Below are 10880 nucleotides of genomic sequence, written 5' to 3' on the forward strand. Positions count from 1 at the left end.
CACATAGGCTGCTGCTTCTTACCTTCCATGTGAAAGGTTTGTTTGTTTATTTAATATAGATGTTTACACATGCTTGCTCTATCACAGGTCCCATGACTTCCCTGGCTAGATCTCTTTTTTTCTTTTTAATTTTTATTGTGGTAACATGTACAACATAAAAAGGTCTAAAAAGACACTGTGGGATGGAGACCTAGGGATAGAGACCACCATGGATGGCTGTTTTGGAACCTGCCTTTTCATCTGACTGTAGTTCCCCAAAGGCATTTTTTGGAGGTAGATTGGTATAAGAAAGCAATAGAGAGGGTTTCAGAAACAAATGGTATTTGCAAGGTGACAGAATAAAGGCATTTGCACTCCCAGCTCTAGAAGTTTACCCCAAATCAAGAACTAGAACTAAGTCCATTGTCGGTGAAACGGGGAGCTGTCTAACTCCAGTTCACCAGATGTGAGGATGGAAAGCAGGTTGAGAGGGAGGGTGGGTTGAAAGTGAAGGAAGGAGGGTGGTACTGAGGAGAAATTTTTAGAATTCTAGAAAGGTTCAGGGTGAAGGAACCAGGTACCATGAGAGGTGGACATGAAGTGGGGAGCCTAAGATGGGTTATTTGAAAGCCTGTAAAAGGAAAGGAGTTAGACCCATGCCCCACTCTGCATCCAGGCAACCAGCCCTCCTCAGCTTGGTCAGAGTACTGGCGGTTAACTGAGGAAACTGAACCAGAGCAGCTCGGTTTTGGAATAACAGTCACCAAAGGGTAGCGATGAGAGGCCACACCAATAAAGGAATGAGATGAAATTCTGCACATGATCATGAAGCCCCCCAGCCCCTGCCCTCACATAGCTCCAGAAGGCCAGCGACAAGACTCATGTTCCTTGGGAAGGAAGTTAGAAGTTCCTTCTTTGGAGAAACTGAACTGCCCCAGAAAGGACCTTCATATACTGACATCTGTTGGTCCCTGTGTGATCCCCAGCAGAGAAGCCACCAGATGAGCCCGTCCACACACGTATGGCTTCCAGTCATCTTGTTAGTGTTCACCCTTAAATACAAATGGGTTACTTCGAATCATCAAACATTTGAAGAAAGCCTTCAGTGTGAAAAACAGACAGAAACCAAAACAAACTGAGCAAAGGAACACTGAGGAAAATGAGATGATGCAGGATTAGCAGACAACTTCAAAAAATCATAAGCATTATTCTCAGAGAAATTACTTGATTGCATCCAGGAAAAGAGAATTAAGAGGTCATTAAAAAGGGACAATTAGAGGATCTAGAAATTTAAAAATGTGTGATCCCCTCCTCCTGTTTTTCAATGAAAGGGTTAAAAGAAGAAGTCAAGGAAATCTCCCAGAAAATAGAACAAAAAGATAAATGAATGATAGCAGAGAAAAAAAGATAAGAAATAAGACCTATTGAAGAGCCCCAACATCCCATTAATTAGTGTTTTTAGAAAGAGAAAACAAAACACAGTGGGGAGGAAGTAACCAAAACCAATTCAATCTGGGCGTTGGGGAGGCTGGGGCTTAAGAACTGGCGACATCACTGAGCTGACTCAGGCATGATCAGATGCCGGGGCCACACATCACTGGGATCTGCTCTTCCCATCTTCAGTTCTGCCCTCTGCTGGGTTAGCTCCGTCCTCGGGCTCCATGTGGTGGCAAGAAGGAAGCAGCAGCTCCACAGCATCCTCTTTCGGCCTCAGGTCTGACACAGAAGAAAGCCTGTCCCTGTGCCCTGACCATTCTCACAAAGGCCGGATGGATGACAGAGGGCCACGAGAATGCATACCTTGGTGAGTCCTGGTTTTGCCACTCAATAGCTGTGTGACCTGGGCATTCCACTTCATGCCTCGGCGCCTCAGTTTCCCCATCTGACCATCGAGGTGATAATGAGAGAGTATTGCCCCATGAGGCTGTTGTGAAGATTGAGTTAATATATAGCTAAGATATGTAACACCTTTAAAATGGAACCTGGCACTGAGGAAGAAGTCTACCAGTGTTAGTCAGCCCAGCCCCAAACTAACGGCTGAGGCCCGGGCAAGGCCACAGGTCGGCTGGCTCAGGCCTTGGTTATGTGCTGCATCCTGGGGCGGGGCTGGGGCCCCATCAGTGACAACAGGGCTGACAGTGGGGAGGAAGTGTTCCATGGAGAGAACTCGGGGTACACTTACCAGGAAAGGAAGGGTGGGTGGGTGGCTGCTGTGGGTATGTCCTAGGATGAGTGGCAATGGGCTACTCACCTGTGCAGGGAAAATCCCTCCCCTTCACTCCCATCTGACCCGGGAAGAGACAGCGTTTGAAGGTACGTGTCCCAAAGCTGCCTCTTCACGGTGGTCAAGGGCACGGGAGGCCTTCAGCAGAGCAGTCCAGGGGTTCCCACCACCAGCAGGAGGGGAAACGGGGTTCTTTCCTTTTTTTGGCGTCATGGCATCCCCCGGCTTCTGTCCCTGCCTGCCTGGAACGATGCATACTTACTTCCCCAAAGCAAGCAATAGTTTTCAGACACAGTCCAGTTTAAAACCATTTTAGGAAAAAAAAATCTTCAACTCTGCCAGGCACAGTGGGGCTATTCGAACCAATTTATGCCTCTCAACATCTCAGCCCAAAGTGCGCGCACTGGAGCCACTACCCCCCATCCAGGCGTTCCCGGCTGCCGACTTGCAGGCGGGAGACCCACAGAGCCCCAAGGAGCGCTGCCTGCCCCAACCGGAAGCACATGTCGGTCCCGCGTTCTCGCTGGGCGCCCACATGTTTCCCGCTCCAGCCGTGTGAGGAACGCCTATGGCGTCATCGGGAGGCTTAACTAACCCCATTTCATTAATACAGACTCTAGGATGACAAAAATTAGTTAGCGGGGGCGGAGAATGGAACTACGTCAGCCGCGGAGGGAGACTGGAGAAAGGAGAGGGAGTGGCGGTGCTCGGGCTGTGGGCGCCCCCGAGGCACCAGGACCCCGAGCCAAAGGGTCCGGGGTGGGGAGGCGGTGGGTGAGCATGAGCCATTTGCAGGGGACCTTCGCTGTCAGTTGCGATTTAGTTTTACAACAATATGCTTCAAAATGCGTAAATGTGTCAGCTGCATTTTCCCGCTCTGTGCTTGAGCGGCCCGGATTTGCACACTCACTCTTGGTGCTGTTGGAATAAAATGCTACTGTTTTGTTATAAAAAGAATACATTTTTATTAAAGATAATTTGAAAATACAAGAATAGTAGAAGAATGACAGTATGGTCTCCTTGTTCAATACTGCCACGGTATTTTGGTGTATTTCCTTTTAGCCTTTTTTTCTGTTTTTGTTTTTTTTTTTTTAAACTTTAATCATGTTATGTAATTATGATATGTATAAAATTTGTATATATTTTTTCTCAAAGGCAAGTTCACATTTTATGACATGGTCCTCGTAAACGTCATTTTTAATGACTGCAGGGCATTCCACTAAATGAATATACCACAGGTATCAGTCCATTCCTCTGTGAGGGAACTGGGTAACAAATTAGAACTTTCTAATTTATGCTGTTAAAAAGTACACTGGGACGACAATCTTTATGATAAAGCCTTTTTTATTTTTACTATTATTTCTTGAGGAAATTTAATTACTGGGGTATGAGCAATTTTAAGCCTTGGTAAGTATTGCTCTATCACTGTCCAAAAGAGTTGTGCCAATTAATACTTTATGCACTTTTGTATAGAAAGAGCTTTTTTTCCTTTAGCTAGACCCGTCGGATATCCCAACAAGTTTCCCAGAACATAGAGTGACCAGACATTAATGCTTTTAATGTTTGTTCAAGATAGCACTACACACACTACTATATACATCTACCATTTTAGTCAGTCACACATTTGTTCATTTAGCCATTCATTCATTGGATGTTTGTTCTGTGTTTGTCATGTATCCTCTCTGGATGAAGTGCTGGATTTAAAAGCCTTTTGAAGGAGAGAAAAAGAAAAAAGCTTTTTCTGTCATACACCAGGCTTCCTTGAAGGTGATATCATAAGAGGACACAGAAGTACTTTTGCAAAACATCCCCAGTAAAAACAGGAGCTAAATGATATTCCTACCTGAAGAGGGAATCCATAGTATTAAGGACCTGTTATGGGTTGAATTACATCCTCCAAAAGATATGTGCATGTCCTAACCCCTGCCACCCATGAATGGGACCTTATTTGGAAATAGTCTTTCAGATGTAATTAGCAGAGGTGAGGCCCACTATATCCTAGTGTGACTGGTGTCCTTATAAAAGAAGGGACTTTGGATGCAGAGATGCAGACACAGAGGGAAGATGGCCATGTGAAGATGGAGGCAGAGTTGGGAGTGGTGCTGCCACAAGCCCAGGAGTGCGGGGGCTGCTGGAGGCTGGAAGAGGCCAGGACGGATCTTCCCATAAGGAGCTCCAGGGGCGCGTGGCCCAGCCGACACCTGAATTTCAACCTCTAGCCCCCAGAACTGGAGAGAATAAATTTCTGTCATTTTAAAGCCATCCAGTTTATGGTAGTTTGTTACAACAGCCCAAGGAAACTAGTAGAGGACCCAACCAAATATCTAACATTTTGACCAGGAGGTTGGTAGCAGAGACCATGGACATTATGTCTGAACTTTTTAGATGTTACAAAAACAAAAAACAAACCCGACTTCCACTTTGGGGAAGATAGAGTAGATGTACTTCTCTCCATTTCTCCCACTAAGAACAACTAAACACCCTGGACATTATTTACAAGCAAATACAAGGAGACTCTGAAGGATGGGGATGAGAAGGAACATTGGCAAGAGAACTGAGGGCATGAGGAGATGCAGCGGTGAGTTCCCTGGGCCTTCTTTTTGCCTCATATACTCCAGACTTGGAGCAGAATAAGCCGGTAACCCAGAAATGCCATTGAGAGCAGGAAAAAGGGCCCCAACAAAACCCTGCTTTCTGTAGCCAAAAGATGAAGAAAAGGGCAACCTAGCAAAATAGGAAATTTTTAGAAAGTAAATGCTCCACTCTAGACAAACACCAGGGAAAACCTGCTGAGATGGGAGCCTAGACTTCCACCCTTGCTGCGCTGTAATGAGACTTCCCGCCCCCTCCCTGCTGGGGTGAGGAGGCCAAGAAGGGAACTACCCAGCAATAAAAAGGCCACCTCACTGCAGGGTCAGTGGAGACCACGTGGGGAGCCTGAACTCAACCTCCACCCCAGGAGTAATGAGCCCCTCCCCTTGAGTGTCAGTGGAAGTCGAACGAGGAATCTGGGCTTCTTCCACCTTCCCCTGCCAGAGTAGTGTCAGAGAAAGACAGTTACAACAGAAGGTTTAAGTAAGATTCGGCCTCATAACATAATACAAAAATGTCCAAGTTTCAATCAAAAACCATTTGGGATAACGAGAGCCAGAAATATCTCAAACTGAATGAAAAAAGACAATCAAAAGATGCACAAATTTGGGAGGGGAAGAAGATGGTGGCACAGAGAGGAGTGGAAGCTAGTTAGCCCCCCTGGAACAACTAATAAACAACCAGGAACAACTAGTAAATAATCTGGAATAACTGCTGGGGGACATCTGTGACTGTCCACACATTGTACACCAACCTGGATTGGGAGGAATGACTGAGATCGCAGCATAAAATCTGTAGGTAAAAATGTGGACTCAAGCTGGGAGCCCCCTCCCCCCAATGGCAGCCCAAACTGCAAAACCTCGCTGTGGCAGAAAGCAGCATTCCCAGAGAGAGCGATTATAGCTCAGTCTAGCCCCAGCTGGGGTTTTAATTAACAAATGTGAACTGCTCAATACAAGTTATGAATCCCCAACAAGCAGACAGAGGCTTTTGGTGACAACTGACAATGGAGAGCCTGAGGACCTCTCTGGGAGAGAAGGGGAGCCCAGAGGACCAGGTGCTATCTCTGGCTGATGGGTGAAACCTGAGGGGGCTTTCTGTCCCTTTTTCAGCTCAGTGGAGAAAGCCTCAGCCACTTTCAGTTTCCAGCATTCTGACCTTGACAAGGGTGGAGATAGCAGAGTCAGGGAGACTATTCAAATACAGGTGATATCTTCCTAGGGGGTGTATCTTCCTTAATAGTACAGAGGTGGTGCCCAGCTCTACTACCCACCTTCCATTCAGAAACAGACCCCAGAGCCTGGGGGAAAACAGCCATAGGCCACACCTCCTTACACCAGTTGGGAGTGACAGGCTGACAGGCACCACCTGCTGGGCAGAAAAGCACAGAGGCTTGAGGCCTCACAGGGTGTGTCAATCTTCTAAGTTCCACCCTCAGGGAAACCTGATACTATTGCCTCCTTCTGAGACCTGACCCTTTTCTGGTTTGGGAAAACCTGATTGGGATAACCAAGGAAACCAGATGCCTAGACAACAGAAAACTACAACCTACACTAAGAAAAATGAAGTTATGGCCCAGACAAAGGAACAAACTAACACTTTAACTGAGATACAGGAATTGAAACAACTAATGCTAAATCAATTCAAAAAGTTTAGGGAAGATATGGCAAAAGAGATGAAGCATGTAATGGAAACACTGAGCATACATAAGGTAGAAACAGAAAGTTTGAAAAAACAACTGGCAGAATCTATGGAAATGAAAGGCACAACACAAGAGATGAAAGACATAATGGAGACATACAACAGCAGCTCTCAAGAGGCAGAAGAAATCACTCAGGAACTGGAGAACAAGAAACTTGAAAGCCTACACACAAAAGAACACATGGGGAAAGAATGGAAAAATATGAGCAATATCTCAGGGAATTGAATGACAACATGAAACGCATGAATGTATGTGTCATGGGTATCCCAGAAGAAGAGAAGGGAAAAGGGGCAGAAGCAATAATAGAGGAAATAATCACTGAAAATTTCTCATCTCTTATGAAAGACATAAAATTACAGATCCAAGAAGTGCAGCATACCTCAAACAGAATAGATCTGAATAGGCCTATGCCAAGACACCTAATAATCAGATTATCAAAGGTCAAAGATAAAGAGAGAATCCTGAAAGCAGCAAGAGAAAAGTGATGTATCACATACAAAGGAGGCTTGATAAGACTATGTGCAGATTTCTCAATAGAAACCATGGAGGCAAGAAGGAAGTGGTGTGATATATTTAAGATACTGAAAGAGAAAAACTGCCAACCAAGAATCCTATATCTGGCAAAACTGTCCTTCAAATATGAGGGAGAGTTTAAAATATTCTCTGACAAACAGACAATGACAGAATTTATGAACAAGATACCTGCTCTACAGGAAATACTAAAGGGAGCACTACAGACAGACAGGAAAAGACAGGAGTGAGAGATTTGGAACACAATTTTGGGTGATGGTAGTACAGCAATGTAAGTACACTGAACAAAGATGACTGTGAGTATGGTTGAAAGAGGAAGGTCAGGAGCATGTGGGACACTGGAAGGAAAGAGGAAAGATAAAGACTGGGACTGTATAACTCAGTGAAACCTAGAGTGCTCAACAATTGGGATAAAAGGTACAAATATGTTTTTACATGAGGGAGAACAAATGAATGTCAACATTGCAAGGTATTAAAAATAGGGTGGGATTGGGGAAAAAAAATACAATCAATGCAAACTGGAGACTATAATTAACAGAAACATTGTATTATGCTTCCTTTAATGTAACAAAGGCAATATACCAAAGCTAAATGCATATAAGAGGGAGATATAAGGGAGGGGTTTGGGACTCTTGGCATTGGTGATGTTGTCTGACTCTTTATTCTACTTTAGTTTAATGCTATCTTTTCTTTTGTTGCTTCCTAGCTATCATGTTTGTATGTGTGTGTGCCTTTTTTCCCTCTTTCTTTTTTTCTTTTTCTTTTGTCTCTCTACCTTCTTTGACTCTTCCTCCTTCTTTGTGGAAGAAATAGAGATGTCCTTATATAGTGGTGATGGTGGTGAATACATAAATACATGACTATACAGGGAACCATGGATTATTTACTTAGGATGGAATGTAAGGTCTTAAAAAAACGGTTTGATGAAGAAAGCTCATGGGCACAATATTGAGTGAAATAAGACAGACACATAAGGACAAATATTGCAGGGTCTCACTGACATGAACTAATTATAATATGCAAACTCACAGACATGAAATATAAGTTACCAGGATATAGAACGAAGCTAAATGCAGAGTGGTTGCTTATTACGAACAGAATGTTCAACCAGGGTGAACTTAAACATTTGGAAATTGACAGAGGTGATGGTAGCATATTGTGAGAATAACTAACAGTGCTGAATGTTCTGTGAATGTGGTGGAAAGGGTAAGCTCAGAGTCACATATGTCACCAGAAGGAAAGGTGGAGGTTAAAAGACGGGAATGTATAAAACAGTGAATCCTGTGGTGGACAATGTCTGTAACTGTACAAATATTAGAAATCTCTTTCATGAACTAGAACAAATGTATGACACTATAACTAGAAGTTAATAATAGAGGGGCATATAGAAAAAAATATATATATATTGCAAACACAGTTAATAGTATTTTAACATTCTTTCATCTGCAGTAACAAATGTACTATACCAATACTATGAGTCAATAATGGAGGGGGGCTGGTTAAGGGTATGGGAAGATTTGACTTTCCTTTTTTGTCTTTATTTCTTTTCTGGACTAATAGAAATGTTCTAAAAATTGAGAAAAAAATTAATTGTGGTGATGGATGCACAGCTGTATGTTGGTGCCACGGGCAACTGATTGTACACTTTGGTTCTTTGGATAATTGTATGGTATGTGAATTAAAAAAAAGATGCAGAAATTCAGATAACAGATGTCAGAATTTCTTAACCCAGATTTTAAAGCAGCCATGATAAAAAATGCTTCAATGAGCAATTATGAACATGCATGAAATAAGTAAAAAACAAAAACAAACCAAACCAAACCAAACCAAAACAAAACAAAACAAAAAAACGAAAACCAAGAAAGTCTTGACAAAGAAACAGAAGATACAAATAACAACCAAATGGAAAATTTAGAACTTCAAAATACAATAACTGAAATAAAAAAACTCAGTGGATGGGCTAAACTGTAGAGTAGGACAGAGGAAAGAATCCATGAATTGGATTACAGAACAATAGTTATTACCCAATACGAACAACATAGAGAAAATAGACTGAAAAAAGTAAGACAGCATCAGGGTGGGATTGAGAAAGCCTTCTTGACCAAAAGGGGGAAGAGAAATTAAACAAACTAAAGTTTCAATGGCTGAGAGATCTCAAATGGAGTCAAGAGATCATTCTGGAGGTTATTCTTATGTGTTATACAGATATCCTTTTTAGTTTTTAGTGTACTAGAACAGCTAGAAGGAAATACTTGAAGCTGTTTAACTGCAATCCAGTAGCCTTGATTCTTGAAGATGATCGCATAACTATATAGCCTATATGGTGTGACTGTGTGATTGTGAAAACCTTGTGGCTCACACTCCCTTTATCCAGTGTATGGACAAATGAGTAGAAAAAAGGGGAACAAAAAGTAAGTGAATAATAGGGGTGGAGGAAAGGAGTATGAGATGTTTTGGGTGTCTTTTTTTCTTTTTTTTTTTTATTCTTATTTTTTTTGGAGTAGTGAAAACGTTCAAAAAATTGTGATGAATGCACAACTATGTGATGATACTGTGAACATTGGTTGTACACTTGATGATTGTATGGTATGTTAATATAGCTCAATAAAATTGCATTTAAAAAGAGATAGTATCATGACCTTGTGAACTATAACAAAAGATCTAATATTAAGGTCATCAGAGTTGCAGAAGGGGAGGAGAAAGTGGGCAAAGTTGAAAAAGTACTCAAAGGACTAATGGCTAAAAACTTCACAGATTTGGCAAAAGACACAAATCTACAGATTTAAGAAAGCTGAGCAAACCCTAAACAGAGTAAGACCAACGAATCCACAGCAAGAAATATCATAGCCACACTTCTGAAAAAAAAAAAGACAAAAAATATCTTGAAAGCAGCAAGGGAGGGGGGAGGGGGAAGAGAGAGAGGTTGGGGAAAGAGAGGGAAAGAGAGAGAAACAACACCTTCCCTCTGGGGGAAACCATTTGAATAACAGCAGATTTCTCATCAGAAACCATGGAGGCCAGAAGGAAGTGGAACATTTTTCAAGTGCTGAAAGACAAGAACTGTCAATCCAGAATCCTCTATCCAGTGAAAATATCTTTAGATACGAAGGGAAATCAAGATATTCTCAGATGAAGGAAAACTAAGAAAATTTGTCACCAGCAGATCTGCCCTAAGAGAATAAAGGAAATTCCCCAGTCAGAAAGAAAACGTTAAATAAAGGAAACTTGCTGCCATTGCCCAAAATATCAACCTGTTTGCCATACCAACGGAGTCCTGCCAACAGATCAGTCCTTTTGGGTTTTATAACCACTGAAGTTATAAATGCTTCTGAAAACATATACCAAATGGATTTGAGATTTGAGCCCCTATCACTGTCCCACCTGCTCTGCACCTCCATGGGGTTGCATCTCTTCTACCTGGTGTTGCTTTGAGGGGTTCCTGGAGTTGGGGGGCAGAGCTTGTCTTCTCTTGTTCCCTGGACACAACCCCTGCACCGGTGCATGGCAGGAGCAGGCCCCAGAAGGTATTCAGTCAGCATTTGATACCAGTCTGCCTGCGGTGGATCTTTGAATGCCAGCATCTTAAGATTCTGAGGTTTTTATCAATTGTATGGATGATGTTGGACCATAAGCCCTCTGTTCTCATAATACAAACAGTGTCATTTGCAGTGTGACCACTAGATGGCAGCAATGTCCCACAGAATGTGCTCCTTTCTACTCCTTAGTACCCCATCCAGGGACAATTCATTTTTTTCATTTTTTAAGTGTCAGTTCTGTTTCACTCCTAGACACTCCAAATTCCCTCTCCCTCCAACCCCCAGCCCTGTGGATTTCCCGGTCAGGGACATTACC

The sequence above is a fragment of the Choloepus didactylus genome, chromosome 17 (genome assembly GCF_015220235.1).
Source record: "Choloepus didactylus isolate mChoDid1 chromosome 17, mChoDid1.pri, whole genome shotgun sequence".
In the NCBI taxonomy this organism is placed as follows: domain Eukaryota; kingdom Metazoa; phylum Chordata; class Mammalia; order Pilosa; family Megalonychidae; genus Choloepus; species Choloepus didactylus.